This window comes from Labrus mixtus, chromosome 19 (assembly GCF_963584025.1).
Source record: "Labrus mixtus chromosome 19, fLabMix1.1, whole genome shotgun sequence".
NCBI lineage: Eukaryota > Metazoa > Chordata > Actinopteri > Labriformes > Labridae > Labrus > Labrus mixtus.
Genome location: NC_083630.1, coordinates 18,775,051 through 18,788,650, shown reverse-complemented (window position 1 = coordinate 18,788,650; position 13,600 = coordinate 18,775,051). Strand labels below are relative to the sequence as shown.

The 13,600-nt window shown below is 43.0% G+C and overlaps 1 protein-coding gene across 2 annotated transcripts in view; it reads left to right on the top strand.

The window, feature by feature from the left end:
* Window positions 1-13,600, top strand: part of tmem108 (transmembrane protein 108) — a 43,703-nt gene that overhangs the window by 3,571 nt on the left and 26,532 nt on the right. Inside the window, exon 2 of one of the 2 annotated variants that reach the window (XM_061065159.1) lies at window positions 8,063-8,188. The exons of the other annotated variant lie outside the window; for it this stretch is intronic. The gene's annotated coding sequence lies outside the window, so the exon portion shown is untranslated. The remainder of the gene's footprint in view (window positions 1-8,062; window positions 8,189-13,600) is intronic. 2 annotated transcript variants of the gene reach the window in all.

The window sequence follows — 13,600 nt, the reverse complement described above, 5'->3', positions numbered from 1 at the left end:
TGGAATGCAGCCCCCATGGGCCCCCCTCACGCTACACACTATGCGCTCAGGGTGGACTTCGCACCTTCGGGACAAAACAGTATTTTATCCAGGCGACGAGAGGAGAGAACAACCTGCACTCACACGTTTCTTTTCCTGTGTTTTGTAAATGCCACACAGTATTAACGAAGGCTCTCAGCTGCTTTTGAAACGACTTTAATTAAAGCTGAGAGGGGGGCTCGTATACAGGAGCGATCTATTCAACCATCAGAAAAAAGACCCCCCCCCCCTCTTTTTGCCACTTATGATCCTATCAGCTACAGACCTTTCCCATAGGAGCCTGGGTCGGCTGTGCAGAAGGAAAGAAATCTCTCTTTCAGGTTGTTGACATTTGAAAGCCATTGTACTGTATACAGTAGTATCAGAGCAGGCTCGGTTTGCCCATTGGGGGGGGTATATCAAAGTGAATAGTTCACCATGGGGGGCCTCAGGTAAACAAAAGCTTTCAGTAGAAGCAACCCCACCTGCCCTGACCAAGCAGAGGCCACAGGAAGAGCAGATAGAAGAAGAAGAAGAAGAAGAGGGGGCGTTGGTAATGAATAACTAACCATCATGGTGATTAAAGGGGCCGATAGGCACGGGGAGATAAGAGTGCGGTGACCGTCCGAGCATGAGGTGTTTACAAGGGGAATTCCTCGCATTCCTCAGCTGCAGCCATGCCACTCCAATCTGCACCTCCGCCCACTGATGGTCACCCTCTGTGCCAAGAGGGACCCGAGGGGCAAAAGGGCCCAATGAGTTCCTCCTCTGGAAGGAGCCGCTGTGAGCGTGTTATGTAAGGCGATTTCTCTGTGTTGCTTCAGAGATTTTCTGGAGTATTTGATAGAGCTAATGTAATACAGCAGGCTAAAGAACACGAGCCGTAGATCTTTGGAGAGTTGAAAACTCACAATGAGGCTTGTTTTCAGCAGAGAAACGGGGATTTGGAGTGAAGCTGGGATCTGTAGTTCTCCTCTCTGTCAAACTTAAAAAAAAATACAAGAGCTTTGATCATTCTTTTCACCGAGCTCTCAGTGGTTTCTTGGAAAATTCTCAGATATTTTTGACACTGAATACAGCAGGTGTGATGCATAAATGGGATGAACATTGCTTTATTTTTTAAGGTTATTCTTTTTGGGCTTCTTGCGCCGTTATTTTAAAGAAAGGACAGTGGATAGAGTCAGAAATCATGCAGAAACACGCTAACAGAAACGTTGAGTAACATCACAAACCACGGCAGCCTCTATTTAAGTTGTGCAGTCTGGCTGCAAGGACGGCAATGCAGGTGCATCAGTTAGTCTGCCACTTTGGTCTCAGGTGAAAAATCTGAGCAATTATTGCCATGAAATTAGCAGACAGTCATGGTACCCAGAAGATGAACCCCACTGACTTTAATGGTCAACATAGTAGCACAAATGGTTGCACAAACAGCCCTAGTACCCAGTAGATGAATTCTTTACCCAGTGACTTCTCCTTCAGCACCAGCATGAGGTCCACTTTTATGGTGTTTAGCAACATTTCTCAACAGGTTTAAGTAAAAGAATCTCAGCATGCTAACAAATAAAACTTCAGATGTGAACATCTTAAACATTTGATCTGCAGCAGCCTCTTTGCACTTCACTCTGCATCCAAACACACTCTCATGGAGCTGCTAGCATGTCTGTAGACTCTTAATCTTGTTTTTGTTTTCCTAATGGGCTAACATTCAGGCTTATATAATACATAATACGATTTATTACAAGGAAACAGTGTGTATTTCAGCGTCTGCTCAAAAACAAAGTAGTGCACTGTGGTCAAATATTTAACCTGCTTATGTCAAACTTTAGGATGATCCTCAGTGCTGCACTATAATTCCCAATGGATTTCTGTGTGTTTTAAGGGTCACAAATAAGTTTCTAAGGCATGGCAGAAAAGCCAGAGGATATATAAAGCATACTGCGGGGATATTTTGAAATCAGAAAATTCTAAAAAGACGGAATATCCGGGTTTATAAAAAGATGTTTTGTTGTATATTTAATGCCCAGAAGAGGGTTTGGCTTAACTCTCGTCTATGGAACAGATTTTATTCTCACTAAAAATACCTTGAAGTTTTATTCTAACTGCTTTAACAACAGTGATATTCATCCTCCAGTTAGTTAAAGGAGTTTGGGTGCTGTTACAACGAAGAGCCTCTTTAATCCAACAGTGTTGCACACATCAAATATATATTTTTTTAAAGTCTGGGAGAATGATAAAAGTCCTCTCATATTTTGTTGCGTGAGCTGTGTGTGATATGTGTGAAAGGTGAGACACAGGACTCTTGGGGACTCAGAGGGGTTTGTGTTTTAGGATCATTCATCACATTTTTTTAATGCAGTGCAGATGACTGGCTCTAACAGGATTATGAGAAGCCCTGGTTGGGGGTGAACAAGTCCAGAGGGGGGTTACATGTTACCCCTGATGCCCCCTTGAGGGGTCATGTGATAGTGGGGGACAATGCAAGCAGGTGTCAGCCTGATGATTACCCGGTCTGAGGCTGGGCTCACCTGTGAGGATTACTCAGAGCCTCTAATGGACGGCGGGTTGTGACCCCGGCCAGCGAGGAAGCAAATCGCCGTCCTCTCACCCAGAAAAGTGCTTTTTTAGCACAAGACAAAGAAAAGGAGAGAAGGAGCTTTGGTTTCCTTGGCAACTTCTTGAATCTGGATAAATGTTCTTTCAGTACAACATTAGAGAGCATAAAGATGCTTTCATTCTTAGTCTGTGAGAACTTGTCAGCTTCTGGATACAACAAATTGAATTCAAAGACTTTTTTCCTTTGGCTTATTTTTTTGTCTTGCCTGGAAGCCTTTGAGCATGCAATCAGTTAAAAATCAAACCTTGTCTCGCAGCCAGACTCGTCTGATGGAGGCTGCAGATTAAAGTGGCACCATATGCCGGGACTGAAGAGACCCCTCCCCATTGTAGAGCTTATTATCAGGCCGCTATGTCACTGTCAGCTGCTAATTGTTGTGGAGGATTGAGGTGACAGGAGGAACAAGTCCCCTATCTGTCTTGAATGCTTGGTCATCTCTGCTTTATCCTGCCACCTAAATTGCAGCATCATTTTTCCTAATTCACAAACACACACACACACACCCTCTGCATTAGTCATCACCTTGCCAAAGCTTGCATTTCATTTTCTTGCTCTTCAAGCTGTTTGAGTCAAAGTCCAGTCAGTGAGATTGCTGGGAAAAGAAGCGCCGGAGTTTCTAGAAATCATTGTTTTCTGCCGGTGCCCTGCCTGTGCCGCATATGGCTCATTTCATGGCTGCTGGAGAGCCTGATTGATGGGCTGAGGAGCAGTGGGGCTGGTGTTCCTCATGTGCAGCACTTGGCAAGGAGAGAGCGAAGCCCTCGGCGAGGTCACACGAGGTAAAAGTGAATATATAGGAGATGGAGGAAGGAGGAGGTTTCATCAGGCTGCGACAGAGTTTTTTTTTTTTTTTTTTTTTTTTGCCAAATTGCTCTTCAAGAGGTTGTATGTGGTACTTTTCAATAGTGAGTATATAATGTGCGGTGTAGTTGCCAGTCAGAACGACCTCTGTTTGGAGAAACCAGCTGGACAACTGAGACGATAGCTAAGCTATAAAATGCTCTTGATGGGGCTTGTAGCAACACATACTTTAGACGTATAAAAACCATATTTCATAGGTGTTACCTCCTGTGTCGGTGCTTCAAACTGTGAATTAACAGTACCTCACACAGCCACACTTCAAAATATCCAAAAGAACTCCACATGACTGGCTGGATTGTAAGACAGAGTTGTGATACGGTATGTTTCTGATGTCTTCTTCGCTGAAGGCGTCCTGGGAGCTGACATTTCATCGCAACCATTACGTTAACCAGCTCTGGGAGGATTCCTCAAATATGAAACGTTCTCTGCCTGTCACCCCCAATTAGAGCGCAGTTTGTATGGTTTTGCTCCCATTCTCCTCCTGCCTCCCTGTCTCACTCTCAGGTCTGAGAGATTCTTGGCCCCGGGGGGGGGGGGGGGGGGGGGAGCTGGAAAGCTGTCGAGTAATCTGAAACAGAATTAACACTGACAAAGATGGAGAGAGGCGTTGGCAAATTAATTTACAGACACAGAGCGGCTTTTAAAAGAAAACTGCTAAATGACACAGTGGGATTTGGCTTGGTTTGTTTGTGTGTGTGTGTGTGTGTGTGTGTGGATTTGTTTGTGGTGCTGGTAGTGCTGGCAGGGGATGGTGGTTTTCATGGCAGCTACATCACCATGGAGACAGGACATTGATGCTGGAGTGAGTACCGTTTTGGGAGCTGAAAGGAAAAACATGGCAACAACAAAAAAAAACCTGGACAGACGTTGGAAACATAAATGTCCTCCACTGTTTTCACACTTTCACATTACGCTGTCCGTGATTGACTGAACCACCAAATCCATGTTCACGCCCAGATTATCGGTGGAGAGGAAATGACTTCATGTTTCGGGTTCGTCAGAAGCCGCAAATAACTTGGACAAGGCTGGTCACCACGCAGGCCGTGTGTGCTGTAAAAACTCTGCAGCTGGCTGTAGTATACGACGTGTCAAACGTGCTGTAGTAACCGCAATGATTTTTCTTCCTTTCTCGATGCTGTGATGGAAGTTTATGCAGCCGATGCTGTCGGATTTATTACACCTCTTTCTTGCACTCACAGTTACAAATGTAAAGGACCATACCACTGTTTTTTGCAGATTTAAGCGCTTTGAAGTTATCTTTAAAGAAACTGTTTGTCATTTTCAGTGTTAGATGAAATGCATTTCTTGCTGGAAGTAAGAAGAAGGGATGATTTCTACTCTCATATCTGTGTGTCAATAACTGAGTTAAGTGAGGGGTCAGTTAGCTCTGCTTAGCATATAAACTTGCAACCAGCAAGTACAAGTGCACACAATTGCTGACCCTGATAGCAGTAATGTTTTGTGATATAAATGAATGCAATCTGGTCCTGATTTACTATGACTGGATTGCAGTCGCTAATAGATAAAGCACTAATGATATCCCGGTGAAGTGCTCCTGCCTCGTGCAATTTGCTCTTGTTTTGCATCTGAATGTGGAGAGAAGCTTTCTGCACCTTTACTCCGTGCCGAGCTGCGCTCTCATGCTGACAGAGTTCATATTTGTCCCCATAAAGACGATGGGCTCGGAGGGAAGAGGAAACTTCTTCAAGTTAATTGTGAGGCTGAAAATGTAATGTGATGTTAACCGTTTGAATCAAAGCCTCCTGCCTGAATGCAGCAAACAAGAACAACTCAAAGAAAAAAAAAACAACAACTCTTGTGTCGTTGTCATGCATAACAGCTCCATATTTTTCCCCCAAATGAATGCATAATGGTTCATTAGAATACAAGCAAACAGAACAGGCAAACAGAGACGCTGTTTGCTCAACAGCACAGTGGTGGATATGACCCTTTGCATGTGTCCTAAATGTTTAATTTTAGTCAAATGAAGTGAATATAAATACTCCCCGGTTTGCAGATGTATGTGTGTGCTAAACCTCAGGAACGGTCCTTTAAATTGCGATGCATGCACAGTTGGTTAAAGCAGGCATTACAAAAGTCATCTTTTGGAGAAACTGTCACCACAGCAGCTCTTAAAATAATATCAGTGGGGTTTGGCTGGCTCCCCTGTTTGTCCCCGGGGCTCTCGCTCCATTCTTCACTTATCCACTAATAATAGATGCTGCTGCTCATCCCGCTGTATTGTCACAGGCCTAACACAGAGGAGAGGCAGCAGAGTGATGGAGAGAGGGACACCTGCACATTCTCCCCCCATCCCCCCCCCCCCCCCCCCCCCCCCACGGGGCCGAGCTTTTTGACATTTAACTACGAGAGCTGTAAACAGGCCACTGGAATGCCATTGACATTCATTTTGTCTGGAACAATTTTTTTTTTTCTTCGCTCGGTGGATTTTTGTCAGCTTTACTCCGTTGTGTGGTTGGTTAAAGCGAGGAAGCTCGTTTTTATATTCTCCTCGTCAAGTAGAAGTGAGCAGCAAGGAAATGTAAAGCTTCATTTTTAGTGCTGAAATGATTTCTACAGAATAAGAACTGATTTGAGCGTCTTCAAATGAATGCCCATTATGATGATGAAGATTATTATTGTGTTTCTGAAAAGTGAGATAGTCTGCTTTTTTTAAGTTTTAATTTGCAAAAAATTATCAATTGTTATTTTATAAGTATTTAAAGCTGCTTTCAAAGGTTACCAATGAAGATTTCCTTGTTTCTTATGAAACCTAGATTTTCCAGCTTTTCTTTACCCTGGATTATTATCTTTTTCCCCTTTTATTTATCATCCATCTGTTCTTAATTTACCCTCCAATGTTAAGCCAAAATAACTGATTCCTCCCTTTACTTTTCTGATGAAGCATACTAATCACTGTCTTCATGTTGTTCATTATTTTACCTGTTTGAAGTAAGAACAGAAAGTGTATACATCAACTGTGGTTTATCACTTAATCATCGCCCCAAACAAATCACCCTCGTTCTCAGCTCTTCTTCTGAACTCCATCTCAACCATACCATAGGGCGAAACACCCCTTCATCCATAACATTAAACACTGCTGACTCTGTGTGTGTGTGTGTGTGTCTGTGTGTGTGTCTGTGTGTGTGGTGTCACAGATCTCATCCAAACTTTGCTGAGTGTGGCTCGTTCCTGTGTCGGGCTGTTTACCTATTCATTAATTCATGAGTGATGGCACGAGCGAACCAAAGCCTCCCATCCTGTGGTAATTAAACGTCTGTTGGTGAGATATTTTATTCCTGGAGAGCATTTTAAAAACTGACACACACACACACACACTCTCACAAACACAAACGCACATACTTATAATCTTTATATAGACATGGTGCCGGTGGGTGTCCCAGCCAGCGTTGTTAATTAGCGGGCAGAGCGGTTGCACTGATTGCTTCATTATTTCTTCAATAGCAGCTGTTGGAGATATTTGATGGATGTCGCATCTTTTACAGAAATCCATGCAGAAGCTTTCTTACGCAGACATTAAGGCTACCTCATAGCTATAGGAAATGCAGAGGAGCGTACACCCAGATCCATCCTGACCCTCCTGAAAAAAAAAAAAACATCTCAGAAAACGTTATATCACTTTTTGCTACATATTTTTGTAAAAAGGATTTCATGGATATATGATTAAAGAGTTGTTTTTAGTTTTATCTCAGGTGTTTTTTTTTAGATAATAGTCCCTCTCTGCTTTGTCCTTCCAGTCAATCGACACTCACATTTAATCAAGGCTTTCCCATTCATGGTTACATGATTTTCTGATAACACTGGTACTGCCTGCTATGTGATATTAATCCAAGTGATATGTCACATCTCTGCCCCTGTGACACCTCTGGAACTGGACTCCCCCTGGACTGGATCTTACTGTAAAATGTCAGCCGTGTCAAGTCCCCACACTGTCACATCTCCTCTCATCTCCAGGTAAACATCAGTCCTATAGGGCTGCGGGGAGCAAACTCTCAGGTCACTGCGGCCGCCAATGCTCTTTTTTCCATAATGGTGGACACTTCCAGCTCGTCTTCCAGCTCTTTTTTTTTTTGTTCTCTTCTTCCTCCTCTGGCTGCTGACGAACAAAAGGTCACTCTTGTCCGGATGGAAAACTTGGAAAAGCTCCATCACTTAGAAAAGGAATCACAAACTTGCCAGAATTGTTTGTTACCACATGTCATTCAGCTCTTGTGTAATTGGCTTGTTAGGCCTTTAGACTGTTTGGATAATTGCTCATCCATGAGTGAATTCTCCAGTTTCAGGCCAATTGTCCTTGTCATGTTTTTGTGGAGTGCATTCGCCTTCGTCTGTCGGCCTAAATCTCATGGAGAAGCCTAATTGATGCGTGTGTGTGTGTTTGTGCATGTGAGCCAGACACACTCTCAGGACTAGCAGCTCTTGGAGTTAATCCGTCTCACTAATAGCAGGGGGGGGGGGGGAGGTGGAGCAGAGAGGGTGAGTAGGAGGAGGAGGAGGAGGGGGAGGAGGAGAGAGGAGAACAATACAAATCTCTCCCTCCGTCTCCAGACACACGTGGTCATCACCCGGCGGGAAATCTCTGGACCTTGGACGGACTGTGCGGATGTTGCTCCTCGCGTTCTCTCGTCCCAGCTGGCTCTCAGCGCTCTCTGCTGCAACACTGAAGGAAGCGAGGTACAATACACACACCCCCCCCCCCCCCCCCACTCATCCCACCCCCCACCCCGCTGAAAAACATCCTTCCCTGCTTCTTTTCGTTCCTGCCATTGTCACTGAGACAAGAGGCTGCGTCAGGAGGTAAAATTAGGGATGTGTTTTTGAGTAGAGGAACTTCCTGCACTCTCTGAGGTGTGTGCTTTTCTGTTTCAGCAGAAAGTATGTTTGCAGCCCTCGAAGTGATACGGGAAGTCAAGAGACACAGTGGACACAATAGGTATTTCCTCTAACGCGATGCAAATTCTTATGTACAGCAAAGCATTAGTTTGACTGCCTCCTAGACATTCCTGAATGCACCAAAGGCCTTTGTTTCCTGTCTTGCTCCGGACGTGGCTCCTGTGTGGTTCATAGATACACTTACTGAGATTATCAGACTGTGTGTCTGCAGGAAAGAGGGGATTCCACTGCCTATTTGTCACATTTTTGTGGCATGACATCTTGAAACGCAAACAAGAGTATTGTTCTGGAACAAAAGAATTTCCTTAGTTGGTTATTTCCTTTTATGGTTACCTCACATCCGTTATTTTTCTTTTCTGCGTTTGTGTCTCAATTTTCCAAAAACACGCAGTTTTGGTTGTTTCCCCTTTCAGGGAGCGCAAAGTTTTCTTAGACAAGCTGCATGTTTCTTCGAGCTGTTGTTCAACCAAAGAGTAATGTCCCTGGCCTCCTCAGTCAGTATATTGGAAAGGTTTGTAGATGCCTGAAGATGTAAAAATATGCAGTTTTTAAGCACAAAGTTCATTCTATGCCGCGGGATTAATAAGCTTGACACAAATAGTAAAAGAAAAAATACTGTTTTTGGTTTTCACATCAAACAATCTTCATCAGCAACGACGCTAGTAAAGCGATCTGGAGTGAAATGGTCAAATATCCAAAACCAGACGACTCGTTTTATTTTTCCTTTGTCCCATCTTGTAAATCATCTCATGACCCATTTTTATTTGACTGATGGCCCCACAGGGGGTCCCAACCCCCAGTTTAGGAAGCACTCCTCAATGGCTTTACAGTTTTACATTTTGTAATATTTTTAATAATGTGAAGAATGAATTGAACGTCTTTAGGCTTCACACTGTTTTCGCTCGATGCTAAAGAGTAAAGAGTTAGTTTTTACCCTCAAACATAAACATGTTCAAATCTGCACATTGTTCTTGCCCTCTCACATCTGTCATGTTGATGTGAAGGGATTAAGCTTGTTTATCGTATTATGCTTGTCTACTGTATGTTTGCTGAGAGCTCATGGGCGTCTTATTTAGTTTAGGTAAAAACTAAAAGAGCCAACGGCGAGAGGGTACAACACTGAGTTTGTTCCATCTTTAAAGGCCATTAAATAAGCGTTTAATGTTTGTGCATTAAACCTTGTTGGATGAAATGACTCATTTAGAAGTGCAGCTCGACTGCAAGCTGCTTCCATTATTGACATGTGCGATTGAATCCTTTCATTAGAGAGTGTTTGAATGTGAGGGAATTTAACCTTTACCCATGCATGAGTCACGGTTTCTTCAAAGACAACTTCCAGAATCAGCCCCGGAAAGTACCTGGGCAAATGGTCCTCACTCCCACTCTCCCTTGACTCAAACTTTTGACTCATTGTACCAACGCTTGTGCTATTGTTATTGTTCTGTGACGACGTGCTTTTCAATTTGCTCTGTGTAAGACGTTAAAGTGCATTCATGCCTTGTGTTAACTGTGCTACCTGCTGGGTGGTTGGAGAATGGATCGTGGCTGACAGCACCCCTGGCGTTGCAGCACTTCTGCTGCGTCATGCTATTTTGCTGTGGTGTTGGCCCGTCTTGTTTGTCTCGGTTAATGGTCTCCGGAAAAGGTGTCTACTTCTGTTGAATATGTGGAGCTTAAAAATAAATCCTGCCTCAGCAATCAGAGCTGAGAACAGATTTAACAGTGAGATGTGATCGGATGGAAATAAAACAAACAACAAAGCATGTCCATTAATCTGAGAAAAAAAAAAAGAAGATTTAGGTTGCCAGATGCAAACACACACTTTTTCTGCAGCCTTTTCTGACAGATTTTCTTGAAATGATGACGTCGTCTTTTAAAGATCAGTCTGAATAATTCTCCCTCTTCCGCCTGTGGAGATAAAATGGTCACAGTGTATAAATATCTTGGCATTTGACTGGACCAATCATTCAGAGCATCACGTAGAAAATCTTACTGGCAGAAACTTCAAGAGCTAAGTTTCCTTTTAATTGTAGGAGAAGTATCGTTGTAGTAGTGTTGTAGTCAAGACCACACTAACCGAGACCAAGACCGATTTTGAGTACTACAACACTACGCTGAAGCAGTCTTTTTGTCAGTCTTCAATTATGGCGATATCATCTATAGACATGCCTCTGCTTCCTCTCTTAAATACTCAGTTTATCCCTCTGCGCTTACATTCATATCCAGAGACCCCTATAACACTCATCTTTGTATTCTCTATAACAAAGTTAGTTGGTCTCCTATGGCACAGAGACGAGATAAACACATGTATCTCTCTATCTATAAATCCCTTATTGGACGTACACCATCTCTCACAACATCTGTGCTGAACTGGATCAAACTCGCTCTACTGATCGTCTATCGCTTCAAGTCTCGAGGGTTTCCTCTGAACTTGAAAAATCCGCATTTCGCTTTTTTTTTTCGCTCCAAAAAAGTGGAATAATTTACAACACACTCTCAAGATGGACACTCTCAAACCACTCTCCCACAGTGTGCGGTTGTTTTTGCTGAGTCACCCTGTCTTTGTTGTTTTATTTGTGCTATGATTTGAAAGGTTTGAAATGAAATTAAAATGAAAAGAAAAGCAGAACATTTTCCATTTTCTTTCTTTCTGTTGTTTGCTTCTCTGTAAATATTTTCTCTTGTCTTCATTTCAAACTTGAAAATTGGTCAAATGATCAGTGCAGTGTTGCACCCTTTAACAGATAACATCCATGATTTCATAAAAGTAAGCCATATAATAAACTATTGTAATGCTCCACTCAGATTTTTCTGAAATCCATGTCATGTAACCCAGAAAATAAAGAAATGTAGCTCGACTCGTGCTGAGCAATTAACGAGGTCCGCCTCTCCAGCTGAGTCACTCTGTTCTCTTAAACCATGTGAGGTCAGTGAAAGTTTGTCCACCAGCAGCTCAGCCTTCGTTGGCAGAGAGTGAGGTGTGACAGGTGTTCGACCTGCAGCGGACCGGCTGTCAGACGGAGGACACCCACGTCACCGGCTTTACAGGAAATCTGATGTCGGGCAACCTCCAACACTCCTGTACGCACCATCAGAAGACATGTGCCAATCAAACGTTGTGTATGTCAAAAATTCAAGCTTGTGCACTTGTTGATAATAATACCCCAAAGTCAGAGTTTCATAAAGAACATTCTCCCTTATGATTAAAACAAACACAATCTTTTGATGCTGCATTGGACTTTTCTCTTATTTTAAGCAATCAGAGAAGTAAAAAGTCTAAAGCAGCATAGAAAGATGGAGCTTTTTTGTTAAAGATGAAGACTGATTCTTTCTGATATCGACTCATTTGAAGTCAGCCTTGTATGTTAAGAATTTGTGACCCTGAATCTGTCGCTCATCGTCTGTATTTGTTCCATGAGTCAGATACAGTGATTAATAGCACACTACTAAAACAGCCTTTGATATCTGTTACATCTAATTAAAGAGGACTAGAGGACCGGCCATGGCTAATGTGCAGTCCTTGTCCCTGGTTAGGCTTTTAGGAAATGAGTCAGACAACAACCCTGTAAAACAGACATAATAGTAATATCGTCATAACAGACTTAAATATTGCAGCAGAAGATCTTCATCTTAAGATTTGTCTACGTCATTACCATTAGCTGACAACATTTCCTGTGCTTCTTCTTCTAAATGCAAGTCCCAATTCAGTGCACATTTAAGGCATGCAAAGAAATCCACGGCTGTATTTTTGGTGTACTTGTTTATTGGATGTCTTTCTATGATTCATCATGTTTTTTTAGAAGAAGAAAAAAAATCCAAATGTCAGTTTCTCTCCTGGCATCTTCAAAATGCCTACGTTGGTTCAAGGGACTTATGAAGCATGAAGACAGCCTAAAGAAAAAGATGAGAGAAAGGGAAGAGCAAGATACTTATTGGGATGAAAGCCTGACATGACATTAAAAAAGTGCAGAGCAAAGAGAGAGGAGGGAGATGGAAGGAGCAGAGAGGCCCTGCAGCTCAGAGCTTTACTACAACATCAAGCCCTGTGTAAGAACCGCTGTTGGAGATCACTTTACTGAGTGCTAACAGCCTCTTCTTCTGATGAATCCCGGCTTCAGGGAGTCGGAGAAACCGCGCGCTTATGCAAAGTCAGTCTATCATCCAAGAATCCATGCCTGGAGTTCACACAGCCGTGAAAGAAATCAACGGATTTACACTTGAGAAAATGGTCGCCTCAGTTTCTGGGAAGCTAAATCAAGAGAGTCAAAACTGCATTTGTTGTTTATTCATCAGTTCTTGAGTTTAGCTTTCTAAAAAGGAAAAATAATGCGCCAGAAGCCAGGTTAAGAAGGACAGTCTACTGGCTGTGATCTAATCTTTGATCGATGAGGTCAAATACTCCATCAAAAGTCTCCCAGCCCATTTGCCTGGTGTGAATTTCGCTCGTTGACAGCTATTACGTGGAGGATCATGTGCTTTGTTATCCGTTAGTGTGGCCTCATTGAGCGCCGCTGGTCCAATAATCAATGTGGCCGAGCTTGAGCGGCAGACTTTACATATCAATCTGTCTGTCGGGGCCTGACAGCTTCAAGCCGCACCGCGAGATGTAACGGTCTGAAGATCTGGCTTTGAGACAGAAACCGAAGACGAGGCTTTGATCGAGTGTTTTTCCCCCGGGCGTTTTAGATCTGAGAGACAAAAAGGGCAAAGGAACGAAGGGTCGCTTTAATTTTAGCACAAAGGGTTTGTTTTTTTTGGGGGGGGGAGCCAGGTTTAGCAACTTTACCTCCATGTGCAGTTTAATTATTCACTAATTCTTGAGGGAGATGTTTCAGCACCTTGTAAAGATTGTTTTTGTTATTAATTCTGACCTTTGACCTGTTCTGCCTCTTGCTCCGCCCCTCTTTGGTGAACAAAACACAATTATAAGCAGTTCATTAGCAAAGAATCACATGTGGAATATTAGATTTTCCTTCTGTAAACCGCAGATTTACCACTTTAATGAGCTCTTTTTTGTCTAACATTACTCACATAATGATCCTGATCAGTCATTAATATTCTTCTGTGATTCAGATTTTGACAGTCTTCATTAGACATGTGCTGTAGATTTCCTCTGACATGACCTTTGAGGGGATTGAACGCATTTCCATGAGCGTCAGGACTGCGTTCAGGCCGGTGCACCACAAACTGAAC